Source organism: Alosa alosa, chromosome 6, assembly GCF_017589495.1.
Source record: "Alosa alosa isolate M-15738 ecotype Scorff River chromosome 6, AALO_Geno_1.1, whole genome shotgun sequence".
NCBI classification, from domain to species: domain Eukaryota; kingdom Metazoa; phylum Chordata; class Actinopteri; order Clupeiformes; family Clupeidae; genus Alosa; species Alosa alosa.
This window is the reverse complement of record NC_063194.1, coordinates 33,154,265-33,174,362: the sequence shown is the minus strand read 5'-3', so window position 1 is coordinate 33,174,362 and position 20,098 is coordinate 33,154,265. Positions and strand designations below refer to the sequence as shown.

General features: G+C 40.9%; 1 long non-coding RNA gene across 1 annotated transcript; it reads right to left on the bottom strand.

Annotated features, from left to right (window-relative positions):
* Positions 1–3,730: 3,730 nt before the first annotated feature.
* On the bottom strand, positions 3,731–7,137 carry LOC125296638. Its single transcript, XR_007193819.1, has 3 exons — positions 7,098–7,137; positions 5,193–6,034; positions 3,731–4,348 (listed from the first exon to the last, which is right to left on the bottom strand). It is a non-coding gene; the product is annotated as an uncharacterized LOC125296638 (long non-coding RNA).
* Positions 7,138–20,098: the final 12,961 nt, after the last annotated feature.

The following is a 20,098-nucleotide window of genomic DNA, read 5'->3' as shown; positions in this document are numbered from 1 at the left end:
AAACATATTAATTTATTATCATCCATAAACTCCTCAATAGTACTCCCATTTTCATCCACTTTTGTCCCTCCCCACAGAGTGTTATGAGCATTAAAATCTCCACATAATATTACCTTTCCATTTTCGTCCCTCATACATCCTATCTAGCATCTCTCTCAATATTATTTTTTACAAGGATTATGTGCTAATGATTTTAATCTTATTTTACCTATCCATATATCAACCAGGACTACCTCTACATCTATCAGCACATTCAAGTTTACACTTCTATAATTTATCCCCTGTTGTATAAATATAGCCACTCCACCTCCCTGTGTGTCTGTGTCTTTCTTTGCTGTATATCCATATATAATGAAATCCAGTGTTGGTTTTAACCATGTCTCTTGTATGCAGATAATATTGGGTTTGTCTTCCCCTAATTCCTCAATAAAATGCTTTAGTTCCTGACCATTAGCTATTAAGCTTCCAGCATTCCACTGAAGAATAGACAGAGTCATGCTGTTTGTGATTCCTCTTGTCCAACCCCTGCTAGTAGTAAATCATTGATGCTGTCTATAGTTAGCTCCCCACACCAATGTACTTCTGTGTGCTGCTTTTATTATGATTTTGATCCTTCAGTCTTGCTGGCTGTTTGAGCAGAGCAATTGATAAACTTCTGCTATGAAGGCTATAAACTTTAAGATTGTCCACTGCGGATATATTTGGTTTTATCTCTTTCCCAATCTGTCTTATTTCCCCGAGAGTGCCAGTGCTGACTTGGTCCAGGTATTTCACCGATCCTGCTGTTAACACTGCTTCCCTTTTTCCCCTTTAACTTGTTTAATTGCTTCAGCATATGTCACCTTTCCTCTACTTTAACTCTCTGTACCTCTGCCAAGGCTTTGTCGCTTTCACACCCTTTTTATAATGCGGCACTGTGTTTCTCCTCCACAATTACAGCATTTAGCCTTAACACCTTGCTTACCCATACTCATGATCCTCCCTCCACACTTGCCACACCTTGCTTTCCCTCACATACCGCTGCTATGTGCCCATACTTTTGACATTTAAAGCACCTGAGTGGTGGGGGATGTACTCACATACTTTGTAGCTCATGTAACCTACCCTTACTCTTGTTGGTAATGTTTCCTCTCCTAGAATAAACTCTCCTTTTTAATCCCGTTTTTTGCTATATCGTCACCTCTTCACTCTTCCTACCTTAGCTCGATCACATTTCTCATATAATCATCATTAGCCAACTCAGTTTAGGGACCCCCCAGATCACTCCCTCATCAGTAGCTCATCGGTAGCCAACTCCAGTTGGAACCCTGTGATCCTCCTCATCAGTAGCTCATCATTAGCCAACTCAGTTTGGGACCCTGTGATCCTCCTCATCAGTAGCTCATCATTAGCCAACTCAGTTGGGACCCCTGTGATCACTCCTCATCAGTAGCTCATCATTAGCCAACTCAGTTGGGACCCCTGTGATCACTCCTCATCAGTAGCCAACTCCGTTGGGACCCCTGTGATCACTCCTCATCAGTAGCCAACCCGCCAACCCTTGGGACCCCTCATCACTCCTCATCAGTACCCCTGTGATCATCATTAGCCAACCCAGTTGGGACCCTGTGATCACTCATCAGTAGCCAACTCCGCTGGGACCCCTGTGATCACTCCTCATCGGTAGCCAACTCAGTTTGGGACCCCTGTGATCCCTCCTCATCAGTAGCCAACTCCAGTTGGGACCCCTGTGATCACCCTCCTCCAACCCGGTAGGGACCCCTGTGATCACTCATCAGTACAACTTGGGGACCCTGTGATCCCTCCTCATCAGTAGCCAACCCAGTTGGGACCCCTGTGATCACTCCTCATCAGTAGTTCATCATTAGCCAACTCCGTTTAGGGACCCCAGATCACTCCTCATCAGTAGCCAACTCAGTGTGTGATCCCCTGTGATCACTCCTCATCAGTAGCCAACTCCAGTTGGGACCCCTGTGATCACTCCTCATCAGTAGCCAACTCAGTTGGGACCCCTGTGATCACTCCTCATCAGTAGCCAACTCAGTTGGGACCCCTGTGATCACTCCTCATCAGTCGCCAACTCAGTTGGGACCCCTGTGATCACTCCTTGCACTATTCTTTTCTTCTCCCATACAGCACACTTGACTTCTTCCCCTCCAAGATGCTCATTTTAATCAAAATGTCTCTTTGTCTATTATCAACACATGTAATGATTAAACTTCCATCTCAATGGCTTAACTGACAGTTCCTACAGCTGCCATAACGCTTTTGATATCTTCAATGGGTTCAAAGAACATGGCGAATCAAACTGAAATTTTACCTTGATCTCTTCTTGTTGTCTTATCGCTTACTCTAGTATCTTCCTCACCCAACTTCAGAGATTTAGCACTTAAACTACCACCACTATTAGTTCTGCTTCTCTTTTTTTCATTCCTAGAGATAACTTTCTCCCATCCACGGTTTGTTTCTCCCGCTTCCTCATTCTCCATCTCACTCGCACTCGTTTCTGCTACGTCACTTCCTCCCATTGCCGTAAGTCGGCGCATCAACCCAGAACGCACCTCAGTCCGCTCCCTTCCGTATTCTGTCATCAGCATCACCGACAAAGACTGAGAGGAGACAGGGTTTACATACACAGGGGTAACAGGGCACAGGTGGACAATGATCAAGGTAAAACAAGAGACAGGTGGAAACCATAATTAAACTAACAGACTAATTAGCAGAAAGACAGAGGACTGGACGAGACCAACAAGACATTAACGGGGAACAGGTGTGGAAACAGAAACGGAGGGTTTCAAGACAGGAAGCACAGACCAAATAAGGAGATGGGGTGGAGACAAAGACAGGTGACAGGCAGGTAAACACAAAGCACATGGGGAACTAGGCAAAACTAAACACATGGTAAAACAAACAAAGGAGCACAGGACACATGACCAGTGGCAAATGCATAGGAATGGGCTTTAGGGTATAAAACAGCTGAGAGTGTGTGGGCTCTTCTCTTCTCTTCTCTGCATAAGAATGGGCTTTAGGGTTTAAAACAGCTGAGAGTGTGTGGGCTCCTCCCTTCTCTTCTTTTCCTGCTATCACTCTCCTGGGTGTGGGGATCTGGGGTGCCCCCAAGCCTCCCTGCTATCACTCTCCTGGGTGGGGATCTGGGGTGCCCTGCTTCTCCCTGCTATCACCTCCTGGGTGTGGGGATCTGGGGTGCCCCTGCTTCTCCTGCTATCACCTCCCTGGGTGTGGGGATCTGGGGTGCCCTGCTTCTCCCAAGCTATCACTCTCCTGGGTGTGGGGATCTGGGGTGCCCTGCTTCTCCTGCTATCACTCTCCTGGGTGTGGGGATCTGGGGTGCCCTGCTTCTCCTGCTATCACTCTCCTGGGTGTGGGGATCTGGGGTGCCATCTTCTCTATTCTCCACCCTCTGTGTCTCAGTCTTTCCTTCCCTTTTCTCTCACTCATTCATTCCAAGTTTGGTTTTGTTTTCATATCTCCTGCATTCAAGTTTTTACAGTTTATTCTGTTTAGATGAATCAGTTCAGTTATTTATTGGTTACAGTTACTGTCCCATAAAGTTCTGACACATATGAACCTTTCCAGATGTTTACCATCATTGGTAACAAGTTGACGGCCCTTACATTGATAGAAATATTTAACCCAAGATACAATTTTTGGTGGTAATCCTTGGGGGAAATAATCCTCATATGGCACAAAAACAAAAGAAAACCAGATATTCCACTTTCCTTTTTATTGATTCTGAATATTTGTTTTTATTGTACATCAGTGTAGAGATACAGAAGGTAAGTCACTAATACCACAGAACTTCCAGATAATAAGCCATCTATGTAAACAATACGGTTAGAAATGGATGATTATAAACATTTTATAAAGTATGCCCTATAGATAGCACCATACACACTTAATTTGTCATACTATTAAATGTAAATGCAAAATGAAACTAGCAAATAGTAAGAGACACACAGAATGCATGATTATAGTAAATATCAATACTAATGAGTATCATCATTCATTCAAGCATGATTAATAATGTTAGAAACAATAAAGACACAAAGATGTCTCAGTCACACAATCCTCCACCTTTCTTTGATTATTAATCTTTTCTTTCATTATTTACTATTACAGTATCTTTAAGTCACAGAAAAGAGATCATGGTTCAGAGTGTATAGGAGATATATGTAGGCTATATGAAACAGCTGTCAGTGGTCGTGTCATCTGTAGTCCTGCTGGCTGTTCCTCAGACTCACGTGGAGTCGCTTCGCCAGGGGTTCACTGGGGTTGATCATTCAAAGTCAAAATGGCCATCTGAGGCAGTTGCTCCACTTCCTCAACCCTACGGAAAAATGAAAACAAACGGGTAAGATTGTGTAGCCAAGAAAATTATCCATCTTTAGCTATGGAGCAATTGAGGACCGAGGTGTGAAGGGGTTCAAGTTTGTTAGGTGGAGCCCTCTATGTCCCAACCTAAAAGAAAGCAATGCCTTAGTCATAATCAGTTTGATTGTTGATTGTATACTCACCATACAGCCCTGACAAGGTAAATACTTACTCTCATTGGAGCCAAGTTCAATTGTAAACACCTCAACGTAATCTTTGAAGTCTCTGTCATGTCATTGCGTATGTCTCAATAGACTGAGTACCGGTAGTTACATTTCTTAATACATCGGACTGAGCATTCTGCTAGCACGAAAGTTAATTATAACTTGAGACAGCCAATAACTAAGAGTGAAGACACGACAATACTAACATTAACGCCTTTGAGTCAGAAACACTCACAAGAGGGAACAAAGAGGGGACTCTCTCTCTCACACACACACACACACACACACACACACACATTCTCTCTCTTTATCTATTGACCGTTAATCAGAGAAAGTCAAATTGGCCATCATTGAGTCAGTTGCTCCTCTGTCCTATACTGAAAAATTAAAACACATGTTAAAGTAAACCACTCTAATCAGTAGGCTACTATCCTTAACCATTACAAGTGTAGGGCATGGGGGGCACCTGGGAGACATATTTTATATGCATAGCAGATGACCACACCATGCAATGGTACAGTAATGTTATATATTTTTGTGTGGTACGTCTAGTTCTATAAAGAGAGTAAAGTCTGTGTCTTCACCATGAGTGAGGTCAGTGATTGAATATGACAATACAATTGTAATAACACTTACCAGTGGGTGCAGGTTTGAGGTTCTCGGGTCAACAAAATGACCATGTAGGAAGATGGTATGTTGTTAGCAGAAAGCAGCGGTGGTCTGCACAGGGACGAGTAGGCCTGACGGACGTTGCCATAACAATTGTCTTCTCCTCCAGTGGGGCAGGTCACATACGACTCCACCTCAGGATCGTTCTGTACATTGATAGACCTTGAAAAGTCATACCATTTGAAGTCACCAAGGATGAAGACAGGGCCTCCGTTAGCCCACACGAGGCATCTGCGGTAGCATCTTTCAATCATCATTCTTGTTCTTTCTTCTCCTTCCACTGTTGCTTTAATGTACACCAGAATGTAGTAGAGTGGAGGTTCATCTCTTGCGTGGTTTGCTGGTTTATATCGGATGACCAATAATTGACAGTTTTGGTTTGCTGCTCACCTATTATAACCGCATTGACACCGTGTTTTATATAAACACTCAGACCTCCTATAGGCTCATTACCCTCAGGGCCCTCCGGCATCCAGGTCTCTGTGAAGACCATCATGTGACACCTCTCGTACTCTGGTTCTGTGTTGATCCGATCAGTTAGGTTTCGTAGCTTGTTTTGAAAAGAACGTCCGTTTGTCATGAGGATGTGTGGTAAATTGCCATTTCCATTTTCCCTTCCTCTCTGCCACTCTGTCTCATTTAATCTCTGTATGTTCTTCTCTCGGCCCAGAATCAACCAGCGCCATTTCCCATACCCCCTCCCGATCAGCTGAGGTCTAGTCTCATATAGCAACATGTGCTGGACTCCAATCTTGTCCTCCTCATCCTGTACATGAGGATCATTTAACGCCATTTTCAATCAGACGATTCTGTTAAATACACAAAGAGGAAGAGTAAACAAAGAGATGCAGATTAGCGTCCTCAGAAGTCAATGGGTTCATTTCGATTTATTTATTAATTTATTACAAAAATTATTTCAAAAATTACAAGTGTATGACATCTGATATGACTAACCATTAGATGCAATAGGGCAAATGAAGCAGATTCACAGATACATGGCTCCATCAACACATAGCACTATTATACATAAATTTATTACACAGCTCTTCATAATGCTGTAGAATACTCCATTCACTTGAATGGGCCTTCCCAACATTCTGATCTTTTTGTATAAAAGGCCGTTTGTATGTATAACCAGGCCCTCCAGGAATAACATCATCAAACTCATTTCCTTGTTACGTTTGGAAGACACAGCAGACATGTCTGATGCAAAAGTTTCACATTTGCCTACAAAATTACGACAAAAGACCACAAGAAACAATTTCCGGGCGTAACTGACTGCTGTCAAGGAAAATGGGTTGTGTGCTTCTGATTCATGTCTTTCATATCATTCTGCAAGTACAGTAGTTGGTTCGCGTATCGCAATGGAAAGTGATGTTGCCACGCAACACCTGCACTTTCAAGTTCTATTTGTGTGGCGACTGGCAAACTATTTGTTTTCTCAGCGGAAGCCACAAAACGGTAACAAAATGATTTTAAAAGACCCATTGTGTAAAGACTCTTGACTCATTGGCAATCAACGTGTAATAAGCAGGATGATGTATTGTCCGCCAATCATTATCGGAAAATAAGTCCCTTCAGGACGAAGCAAGACCCCTTCACTTTTGCGCCGGGGTCCTGTTCGCCCTGTCGGTACTTATTTTCCGATAATGACCGGCAGACAATACATTATCCCTTACGTATGTGAGAGAGTACTGTGCAGAATCTGTTTCTGAACAAGCAGATATGAATGCAATCAGGATATAATGCCTCTATAATCTAGTTGTAGGTCTCTAAATAGTGACTTGTATTTTATAAGACCAAAAAGGATAACAGTCCATTGTAAGTCATGCATGTTTTACCACAAGTATGCAGTAGGTGTAAATGACTCACCTGTTGATGTTTGACTGTTGGTGATGTTGACTGATACAGGTGGCCAAGAAAGTTGGCATTTATATGTAGCAGAGCTGGTTACGTAACTCCCTCTACCTGCCCCTTTACACGCCTTTTATGCACCTTTGTCAGTAACTCATTCTCTCTGTATTCATGTTCAGTGCCCCCCCTCTCTCTTCCTCCCTCTGTCTTTCTCTCTCTATCTCTATCTCTCTCACCTGATACGTCTTCTGTTTGTGCACCTGTCTGGCAGTAAAACTGAAACTATATTCAGCTTGTTTTGTCCGTCTCCTTGAGAGTTTGGACTGATATCATGACAATAACAGAGATAATTATTTTAAAGTAATTTTCCTTTCACATAATTTGCACACCTACTTTGTTGCATGAAGTGAACATTGAATAGAATAGACTAGAATATAATATAATATAATAGAATAGATCTTTATTGTCATTGTCACAGGTACAATGAAATTTAAAGTGCTCTCCTGTCCAGTCCAGTTTTCATTAAAAAAGAAATATAAATACATACAAATAAATAATTAATTTAAGTGCTAGTGTTACCTAAAAAAATAAATAGAAACATATAACATCATTAGCAGCATACATAGACACACACAGTCATACACACCCAGTCATTGGATAAAAAAATGAATGAACACACAGTCATTGCATAAAACAGTATGAACATTCATCTGCAGGCATGCATATCATCTGTCATTGTATTGATTTAACATCTGAGTCCATATTGCACATTATTGAATATACACCAAAATATATCTGGCAATAACCCCTCCAGGGTTCAGTAGTCATGCTTTATACACAAAATATATTTGAATTTCTATGACATCAACTACCAAGATTGATAATCTAGCCTAAATGAGTGCATTTTATACTTAAGTGAAATACAACCGCACAACATTATTTTTGATGAAACTTAATATAAGCAATCATTGTTTTTCAGTAAACTCGCTGGTGATGGAGTACTTTTCTTACAGCCGAGCAATCTGAAAGTGAAAATATTTTGAGAGTCTTTGCTGTTTGGGATCAATAGCATACAGTTTTTTTGTTGTGGTATGCCACAAACAAAGGCCTTAGTGTGATTTGAGACCACGGTTTTTGTGAGGTTCAGTAGACTATCACTGATGGAATGCGATTGTAAGTTTGCAGAGTTCTTACGAATCAGATTGCGGCTCAGCCAATTATAATCAAAGACTGAAACTATCTGTGATCTTAGATATGAACCTGTTTACTGAAACCTCACTTGGTCTGAAGCCAAGAATTTGCTAATCAGAAAATGACAGCCAGTCTTACAACACAAAAGAACAGAGAAACTTTATCTTAGAAAAAGCTAATTATTGATTGCTTGCTATTTTTCTTTCTTCACTTACTCTTCACTCTTTTGTGTACGTGCTTGCTTGTGTAACTTTGGCAACTCTTTGAGAAGGGGTTTACATCTTTCACGTATACGATGAATGAAAGAATGAAGAGGCTATCAGAATTGTTAGCAAACAGTGTTGGGCAAGTTACTTTAAAATCGTAATGTATTATGTATTACTTATTACTGTAATTTCAAAGTAATTTGTTACATTATAATATTACTGTCTCTGAATTGTAAGGCATTACACTACTATTGCATTACTTTTAAGTTACTTTCACCAAAATATCTAGAAATATGGATTTGGCATTCTAAATGCAGTTTATTACGCTCAATGCAGCTCATTGCTCTTCCAATGGAGGGAGATGTGGTATACAGTAGCATAATGACTGAGGCTAACAGTAGAATGCAATAGGAGCAGTGCTCATGATGCAATACAAGGAACAATCATAGTCAGAATTTTGTTAAAAACCGACAAAAGGTCAAAGTCTGGTAAATTGTGATAGAAATACTGTAACTTTAAGGCCTAGGCCTTCTCATTAAAATCAACAGAGAGCCTAAATCCAAGGTTACATAAAGAAATGTCAAGATGGTGGCCAGCTGGCCATTTGATTGCCCTAAGTGAGTGGCTTTGGTGAGTGACATTTAAATGATAACTCAAACACCTAAAGTAAAATAAAAGGCTTATAATTTAAGACCATTACTGTGTGTTTTAAACATTAATTTCTGAAGAAATGCTGTTTTACTTATAAATGGTGCACTGTCACTTTAAGAACATTTATCTTTACGTTCTCATAATGCCCTTTTGCCAGCTCTTGTTTATTTGAGTTACATTGATAGCACAATATTAACAATAATATGCACAATGTTAAGTTGTTATAAGCAGCCTTCATTGCTTTGGAAATGGAAGTGTGCAATGACATGTTGCTTCACATTTCTTTTTGCAATTAAAAGTGAATTATGAGCCTGGAAGCCACCTAGCTATCTGAATGGAATGCGTTTCAGTCGACTCGACATATCATGTGCTTCATGAAATGCTTGGAAAACGAATTATTGAAGACCCACCAATTCCTTTCTAGTACTACGTGGTGGAGATTGAGAGAACCCAAAAAGTATCAAACTTGCATGTAACATGGTGTTAGTGCATTTTGACATTGTAAACGTTATTGAGTGAAACGCCGTTTGCAGTAAAGCTACTTTTCATTGGCTATATTTGGGTGACCCCTCTGTCCTTTGGTGCCCTACACGCAAAAGTCGTGATGCTTGGCGTGGTGGGGATGGTGGCACTGCCAGGCTACACAATCTTTTTTCTGCATTTCTATCCCTTTATTCTCTTTAATTCAAGTTCACAGCACAAAGCTGACATGCACTACTAAGAGCATAGTTTGTGTTTTAACAAGAATCAAAAAGATTAGCATGGCACCACTTTAGATGTTTCATTAAACTACTTGTGCTATTTCGCGAGGCATAGAGAGATCTTTCGGTTTCGCACACAAAGTGCACTTACTTAACTATTATGTTCTTCATATCCTTGTCTCTGACAAGCTGAAAATAATGAGCGTAGGGGAAGGGGGAAGGGGAAGGGGTAAAATAGAGAATTGAGATTGGCCCTAAATATAGAGTATGTTAATTACATTTAATGTCAATGTTCAAAACAGCATACCAATAAAAATACTTAAAGACAGCAAGGACTTCACTTCTCAATTCAATTCAAGAATGCTTTATTGGCATGACAAGCTCACTTATATTGCCAAAGCAGTTATGCAATAAATCTGAACACATACATGTCAGTAGATTTTCATAGGAATAAAATAAATAGGTAAAATAAAGTAAAATGTAGTGTATGATGCAGTGTGTGTGTTTGTGTATGTGTGTTGTGTGTGTGTGTGTGTGTGTGTGTGTGTGTGTGTGTGTGTGTGTGTGTGCGCACGCGCGCGTGTGTGCGCACCTGTCTGCATGTGTCTGTGTGTGTGTGTCTGTGTGTGTATTTATTTGGTGATATAGGTCACTCATTGTCCCTCAGATTGTGAAATGTTGATACATATTGGGCAGCAAGATATGCTTTATCTCCTTCTCCTAATAATATCTTTAATTTTGATATGTCATTAAGTTCATTAAAATTATGAATTTCTGAGTTAAATTTGTTGAAGAAAAGGTTTCTTGTTTGATTGAAGGATGTACATTGTAGGAGGAAGTGCATCTCTGTCTCGACCTCACCTGTCATGCAGTAACCACATATTCTGTGTTCTTTTGGTTGCCATGATTTTCTGAGTCTTCCTTTTTTGATTTCCAATTTGTGGTCACTTAGCCTGTATTTGGTTAGGGTCAGTCTCTGTTTTCTATCTCTGACAGTATTAAGATATGCTGCTATTTTATATTCTCGGTTTAGGGACAGATAGCATTGTAATCTACTTTAATTTTTAGTTTCTTCTTTCCAATATTCCAAATAGGCTACTTTACATTGTTTCATAATTTGGTTTACTCTGATTGGTTTTTGGAAAACAGTGTTGTTGTGAGACTGATCAGAGTGGGTGTGTGGTAAGGCAGTTAGTCTCTGCAACAACTGGTGTAGGGGACTTTTTTCTGGGTTCAGCTCTTGGGTTTGGAGGGCTTTAGAATGAAGGGTGTCTTGTGGGCTGGATTTAAGGTGATTCAGAAAATTGAGTGCTCTTTTGTTGATGTTAATGATTAGTGGGTATCTACCTAATTCAGCTCTACATGCATTTGTTGGTGTTTTTCTCTGTACTTGTAGAATGTATCTGCAGAACTCAGCATGTAGGGATTCTATTGTGTGTTTGTCCCAGTGAGTATAGCTATGATGACTGAGTGGACCCCATACTTCACTACCATACAAGCAATGGGCTGGATGACACTATCAAATATTTTAAGCCAGATTTTAATTGGAATTTGGAGATTATAAAATTTTCTTTTAATTGCATTTAGGGCTCTTCGAGCTTTTTCCTTTAGTGCATTCACTGCCATATTAAAACTCCCTGATGCTGTCATTGTTATACCTATGTAGGTATAACTCATGGTGTGAGGGATGATAGAATTGTTTATTTTAAATTGGTGTTTGTTTTCTTGGCATTTGGGGCGTTTTTGGAAAATCATTACATTTGTTTTGTCTAGGTTTATCTCTAGGGCCCAGGTCTTACAGTACTTTTCTACTATGTCTAACTGTAGTTGTAGACCTTTTTCAGTAGCAGACAGTAGAACCAAGTCATCAGCAAAAAATAGAGACTTCACCTCTCTATCTAGGAGGGAGAGGCCAGGACCGGGACATTGCTCTAACTGGATAGCAAGTTCGTTTATATATATATTAAATAACGTTGGGCTTAAGTTACAGCCCTGACGGACACCTCTCCCTTGGGTGAAGTATTGGGTTATTTTTTTTTCAATTTTAACAGCACATCTGTTATTTAAATACATGGTTTTAATTAGGTCATACACTTTACCCCCTATCCCACAATTTAGTAGTCTAAAATAGAGCCCTTCATGCCAAATAGAATCAAACGCCTTTTTAAAATCAATGAAACAAGCAAATATCTTGCCATTTTTGTTTGGTGAACATGTTTATTAATTAAGGTGTGGATATAAACATGATCGATTGTGGTACGGTGTTTTGGAAGGAAGCCAATTTGATTTTTGCTTAGAATGGAATGTGTATCAAGAAAATCTGCTATTCTCTTGTTTAAGATACTGCAGAACAGCTTTCCCAGGCAACTGCTGACACATATGCCACGATAATTAGAGGGTTTGATTTGTCCCCTTTTTTGTGGATGGGGAAATCAGCCCTTTACACCACATGTCAGGAAAATGTCCTGACCGTAATATGATGTTGAACAATTTCAACACTGCACCCCTGCATCTCTGGGGTGCTGCATTTAAAAGCATTTCATTTTAATGCTATCTGGACCACAAGCTTTCCTTGGCCATTAGAGCATTTGTCTGGTGGTTAATTCTTCCCAAGTAATTGGAAAGTCAAGGGGTTTTGGTTGTTTTAATTTTTCTTCTAATGATTGGAGTTTTCTTTTATTAAATGTTGATCTGAATTAAGGTCATTAATTGGTATGTTTTTTATATAAATCTTCAAAGTGTGCTTTCCAGATGTTGCCATTTGGATGGGTAATGCTTCTCGTTCTTTTGTGTTGAAATTGTTCCACATATCCCAGAATTGATTTTCATTAATGGCTTTCTCAATATCTTCAAGTTGCTTTTGGCTGTAGTTTTGTTTTTGTTCCGAATTGTATGTTTATACTTGTTTAGAATTTCATTGTAATGAATCGTGTTAAAGGCTCGTTGTTTGGTTGTGATGTTTTCATTTGCTATTTTCTCAGGTCTTTTCTGATGGTCTTGCACAAACAAAATGGACTTGTATAGTTTGACACATGAAAATAACTACAACTATCTACATTTACAGTAGTAATAGGAATTTCATAAAGCTTTAAACTAATAGTAAAGAAGAATATTATGTTTTGTAATAAATAATAAAGTTTTTTTTTTTTTTTTTTTTTTTTTAAATAAATGAAGATATGTATATGATATGTTAAGTTAATACAAATAAAATAAAAAATAAAAATGTTACAAATGTTACTCATCTACTAGGAATATTCATCAGTGTTACTACACAGATATTAGGTTTTTTTTTTATTTATTTTTTTTACAATATATTATTAGTTATGTTACTTAAAATATAAAGGTTTCTTAGCTTAACAGAAGTCGGTGCACAGGGTGTGCAGCATCTCCCTGATCTCCCAGCTCAGATGTTGCAACAGGAGCTGTAATGGCAGTAGGCCGGCAGCAACAGTATGGCTCAGCTGCTGGGGTGAAGAGGGAGGCAAAGAGGCAGCTACCGCAGCATAGTTCTGTTGCTGAGGGTGGGAGGGGGCAAGGGCAGCTACATGGCATAGTTCTGTTGCTGAGGGTGGGGAGGGGGGCAAGGGGCAGCTACCGCAGCATAGTTCTGTTGCTGAGGGTGGGGAGGGGGGCAAGGGGCAGCTACCGCAGCATAGTTCTGTTGCTGAGGGTGGGGAGGGGGGCAAGGGGCAGGTGCTGCTGCATATCTCTGCTGCTGTGGGTGGGTAGGGGGTGGGGATGGGAAGGTGGCCTCCTCTGGTTTTGGCCTCACGTTGATGGGGTGGTGGGCCATTAATGGGTCTGGGGTCCAGATTGAACCATTGTTTTTCCTTATGGTAGGATGGATGATCCTAGGGTGGTGATGGGGAGGAGGATGCCTGGGATGGTGTATATGGCTCCTATCAGAGGAGGGTGTAGCAGGACTACGCCCCAGGGCCGTGTCCTTCAGAGATTTTGCAAAAATCTTTATCCTCTCCTTGTGTAGATGGAGTCCATCATAGAGGTCCCAGGTGCCAAGGGGTTGGATGGAGAGCCACATGGACATTGGGCAGGCTGGCACATCCTCTTCTGATCTCCATGTTAATTTCATGGATGACATGAGGTGGGGTGTCTGTCCTAGGCAGTAGGGTGGAAGATCACAATCCGGTGTCAGGGAACTCCCTACTGGCCTGCTCCGCCATCCTGTTCATTGCTCCAGCAGTGTCCCTTTGGAGTTTATGCAGGTCGTTTGTTCCTGTGTGGATCACCAGACATTAAGGGTTGTTGAGTGTCTCCTTTCTCAGCAGCTTCATTGCCTGCGCTGTGGTGTTGCAGCGTTTAGACAACACTCTCTTTCTGGGGAAAAAGCTTGTTTGTGTCCAGGAATTTCCCATTTGAGTCAGTCAGCAGGACCACTTGTGGGCCTTGCTCCTCGAACCGCATGGAGGGAAGCTGGGATGGGTAGAGCTGACTGTTGGTAGGTGACTGTGCAGATGTTTCAGGAGTCGGGTCAGGAGGTGCCAGAGTGTTGCTGGGCTGGGTGCAGAGGGGAGAGAAGGTGAGGCTGAGACATGGCAGGGGTCTGCAAATACTGGAAGGGAGAGTCTGTGTCTCTGTGCTTGTCATTTTGGCATTGACAAGAGATCCGTCAGAGGCGTTGGATTTGCCTGGTGAGATTCTTCTCTCTCTTCTCAGCATCCTCCTTCACTTTTTGCCAACTGAGCACAGACACACTGTTCTCCTGTTTGAGTGTCTCTAGACTTATGCTGAAGTCAGATGCCAGGACTCTGTGTGGTCTTTCTTGAGCTGTTGGAGTTCCATTTTTGAGCAGCTGCATGGTGTTGTCTGGGAAGTCAGACAGCCTGGCCTGGGTCTGCTCTTTGAATTCAGCGAAGTCCATTTCCAGCAGGGCCATACTCTCTTTTAGCCCGGTTGGTAAGGCTTGCAGGTGTGGGGAGGAGCAGAGATAGACAGGTTATCCGCTGGACTCTCATTTTCTTCATTGTCAGAGGCGACATACACTTTCTTAGTGTTAACCTCAGCTTTCATAACTGGGAACATCTCTTCAAAGGACTCAGGTTGGCTTCATTACCTTGGATCAACACTTTTCCTTTTATTGTGTAGTATGTGATGGTAAGCAGAGGGTCATCCTTGTCCAGATGTTCATCTTTGCAGATCTTTTAATCTGCCTCCCTGAACCAATGCCCTCACTGAATACATATGGATAATGGTTGCATAGGGTATCTTTCCAGATGTAAATGGGCCGGGGTGAAGAAAATGATGTTGTTCTTCTTTCTTCCTCCTTTTCTGCTGGCGTGAGTCAGTGAAGAGGACCTCAGTTTTTCATGTAGTGTCTTCACCTTGTGTTTCTCCCTGGCTGTTCCACTTTTTGCATTTAGCTGGGTATTCAATTTCCCTGCTCTTTCTCTAAGAGCTGTGCTCTTTTGCTATCTGTTGGGTGTTTTCCATCATCAGAATCCTTTTCTGTTAGCTTCTTCAGTTAGCTATTTTAGGCAGTTTCTCCTTTGGAATGTTGGCAACAATGGCAGTTGATGATTAGCCTTTGATGGCTATATAGATGTTTTGATTTGAAAATATGATAATACTCTCCTTTTAAGATATGTCCTCTTCAATTGTTGGTTATTATTGTTGTCACCTCTTCTTAAGAGTCTTTTCTGGATGTTTGTTGAGGGTTATTTTTCAAAGTGTCCAACTTTTTTAGTCCATATTTTGAGATGATTTCAGGAGCTCATTTTTGATGCAGCTTTTCCTTGGAATTAGAACTTAGACTTAGACTTCACTTCTCTCTCTCTCTCTCTCTCCCCCTCTCTGTCTTTCTTTCTCTCTCACACACACACACACACATAAGGCAATAATTGTGCAGCTTGAAACACTTGCAACAACCGAAACCCAAACAATATTGAAACGTTAACTATATGCAACTTTTTAAAGGCACCCATTACATTTTTTTTACCTTAACATAACTTTTTCAAAACCATTTTGATGGCACATAACCTCATAACATGACAAACGGCACTTCTGCACCTAGCACCTTTCTAATTTCGGGTAGGAAACTAGAAAGCCCCTATTCATCAGCAAAAACCTTGCGCTTATCAGCCAGTCATGGTGGTCACTGCAAGCAAGCTTGAGCATGAGAATTGACATCAACCATAGCAACAAAGTCTTTCTCTTATGAGCTGTGATTTTTCCTTTCTTAAAGTTAGTCTAAAATAGAAAACTAAGTGTGGTCTAGAAGTTCTCAGTAACATAAAACAAATGTGAGTATGGGCCCACACAAGGTTGTAAAAATTGTGTTTAAACAGATTTAGTTCTTTCCTGGAATTCTGTGGCTTGTATGGGATGACATTGTTTCTGTAACAACTAACACACACACACACACACACACACACACACACACACACACCACACACACACACACACACACACATACACACACACACACACACACACACACTACTAAATACTACTATGCTTTAAAACAGGGGTGTCCAAGCTTCGACCTCTTGAGGCCAACTTTCTTGACCCGCCATGCACTTTAATCCAGCCTGCCGAGCATTTAATTAGGTTATCATAGGCCTCTTGGTATTTTTTTCCAGAGATAGACGACGTTATGATCAACTTTTAGGCTACTACAAACTGCTTTACACTCTTCTTAGAGGCGTTCAATGTCAATGTCAAAACAGCTTGTTACATCGAGATACATAGTATCTCCATTGCAACAATCTAACTACATTATGCTACTCCATTTAATGGGAGCATTTCAGCGTGTGCGAGAGGGAGAAGCAGCGTGGCAGGTTCAGCTGGCTTGTCATTGTGGATAATTGATATCTCCTTTTTTATAAAGAACTTTTTAAAAGAAATCAGTGATGGCAACAGTAGTTCCCACTACTGACCATTTATAAACTGTGAGAGGGCACAGCCATAGGCTGTACTAGCCATAGGCTAGTGGAGCTAACAAGAGCCTTGACAGTGCACCATTTATAAATGAATTAATCAACATCAATGAACAGTATTTCTTAATAAATTAATTTGTCATTTAAATGATACAAAACTTTATATATATACACATTATTTTTTTGTTGTGTGGCCCACTGGCCAATTTTCAAAACCCAATGTGGCCCTTGAGTCAAAAAGTTTGGACACCCCTGCTTTGAAAGTAAATATATATATAAACACTTCACGCCATCTGTTCATGATTGTAATTTGAAGAAGTGGTCAGGTGTGATAGTTCATAACATTTGATAGCTAGCTTGCTTCTCCCTCCTGTGCAATTGAAACTCTCCTAAATGTGCATCTCATTGGTTATTGGCTGGAACACTGTTTCATGGTGCAGGTTGCACCAGTTTGTTTTTTGTTGCCGTTTGCTACTGATCGTGCTGTTGGGCACAGATGGCTCGCGTTTGTTTGTGGCATCTGGGCCTTTGGAAAATGCCTGTGATGCTGATGTCAGTGAGTTAAGGGGAAAAGCCGGTTAGTCAGCAGGCAACTGCAGCCTAACTGCACTTTGTGCCTGGCCAACAGCATCCTCAACCTCATTGTCTTCAGTGGCACGAACAGCAGCTTTATGACACTAGGTGTGGTTGGCTGGTGCTGCTGTGTCAGGACTAGTTCTGTGCTATCTGTTTCTATCAGAACTACATAGAAAAGATTACGGAAATAGATATGCTGATGATGTTGATAATGTGAATGATTGCACAAAGCTCTGGCATCCTGTGAAGTGGTACCACCTCTTCCAGAGGGAGATTACCAAACTTGGTGAAGAGGCATCATCAGCTTGGGTTAGATGGGCCTCCAGTAGATGTGCGTGTGCTGTTACTGAGGAACATTTGTTTAGTTTAGTACTTTGAAGGGTTGATGAAGTCATGTTGTCTCTCAGTGTTGGCAAATTGACACTATGGCCTTGTCCATTTTGACCGTGACCAGTCCCTAGCATTTTTTTATCATGCCCCCAGCACTGTACCTGCCTGGCTACTTTAGCTGTTGGCTGCAGCAACTTGGGCTAGGTTACGCGATTTTTTCTCCCATACTGACAATAGCCTTCTCTATGACCCCTCGAGAAACAGTTTCCCTTTAAACACCTGTGAATAGTCTTTTTCTTTCCATAGTATATGTAATACTGAAGTGGTTTGCAAACAGAACATGTTAATGTTAGAAACTTCAGTGCTAAGCAGTGCTTAGTGCTAATTCATTTCTGTTGCAGGGCCTCCATAGACAATTTCAAGTGATCAGAAAAGAAAAAAGTCTGCACTTTGCAATAACAGAAACAAAAAGAGACTAAGTGAAGCCTGTGCCTACCATACAATTCTCTGAACCAATTTCAAGAGTGCAAAGATATTGACAATCGAGTTGATTTATATAATCTAATCAAACAAAACCATGTGAATGTGAGACATGGGCTGAGTCTTTATGCTATTTGACATTCCTATGCTTTGTTCTTACTCTGAAGGCAGAGGTGGAAGGTTTGGCTTCAGAGAGTAAAGATCAAAACACACATCAGAAAGTAAAAGTATCTGATCCTTCCATTCACTTAAATCAGCTTCTGATTAGCACAACTTTTGCTGGGTAAAATCAGTTAATTATTGAGGGTCACTCAAGTTAATGGTAGGACTTTTCTTATCTGAAGCCAGACTTTTCCACCTCTGATCAGAGGAACTGTGCTATTATCTATTAGCCTGAAATCTAGGCAGCACCCTAGCGGTGACAAATTAATTTGCTCAGCCAGTACGTCTAGTATTGCCAAACCATAGGGATTTCTATTGGCTGGCGCCGTGGGCGTCATCCAATCACAGCTCTATTTTGTTAGAGAGTCTTAAAGGCGGGTTTAACAGGATGGCGACAGTCCTGCGGCGGTGAACAACAAGGAAGGTGGCTATGGCCCGAAATAAGTGTGGTTGTTTGAATCGGTGTTGGCGTCAACTTTGGAAGAGATTGGACTTGTGCTTTTCTTTGAAAGTTGGGTAAAAACACAATGCACCAAGTCATTCCTTTGAAAGAAGGATGTATTTGCCGTTTTGCCGACCCGGATCTGGATATGGTATTAGCGCTAGCTGGCCTGTGCATGCCTAGGCAGTTTTGAAAACAATTCTCTGCCGCCCTTGGATTAGCGAGGTGAATGGTTGGATTCAGACTATACATTTCAATGATATAGGATGGCCCACAACTAACTAATTATCTATTTCAATTTTTTTTTAAATATGGCAGTGTTCCCCAGCTTTTAACATGTGCAATGCTTTGTTCCCATGCAGGTATTGTGCAAAGCAGGAATGCATTGTCAGACATTCAACCTGCAACAAGTCATTTCAGGGGTATCACAAAGCCCCCAAAAAAAAAAAAATAAAAAAATACTTTAGCCTACTTAAATACAGATTAATATGTTCAATAATGTCTTTAGTCAGTGCACCAAATAAGGAAGGCCTAGATAGAAATTGTGAAAATAAAATATGTAGATTTTGGTAGTTTGGTCTTTTCATGTAGCCAGCAACTAGCTAGCATCTAGAATGGCCTGAATAATATGCACATGAATTGACACTAGTTAAACTCACCTCAACATGTCTTTTTGCAATCATTTAACCATACGCGAGGCAATGCTAAAGTCACTGTTACAAACAATTCTGCGATGCAAGATAGGCCTATCATTTTTTACTCTTATGAGACAATAGCCTACACTTTGAAATGGGTCTTACATTTTTTCATTTTTTTTTTTGAGGCACTGACTCTGCCATGGCGCTCCTGTTCCTACATTGAACTGATTAATTAAGTTCGGGAGAAAAGAGATAAAAGCCGCCTACACGAAAACTGATTGGTTGATTTAGCGAAACAGGCCAATCGGGATGCTCTCTGTCTTGGATCGCTCAGGCACACCGCTTTCACCCCTGTCTCTCTCTCCTGTAGTGGGTAATGCTACACTCCAGATGCACCGCGTGGTCGCATGCGTGGCTCTTGATCGCTCACTCTAGATTCGGAAATTTTTATCTAATTTCTAGGCGTCCAGGGAGCAGCTATCAATATCTTGAGGAGACTCGGAACTTCCGGGAGACTTGGGATGTCTGGACGTGTATTGTCAGTTGATGATATCAAGATGTTCAAGTTCAATTGAAAATCTTCAAAATATAGCTCTTTAGGTGCCTTGGTGGTTGATAGCATATGAAAGGCAGTCCATTAATTTAACAAACAATTAGTACACTTTTAACAATTATGAATCTTAAAATAAAAAATAGGCTACCTGGCTGCGATCTGTCAGTTTAAGACACATTTATTTGAACTTTCACTT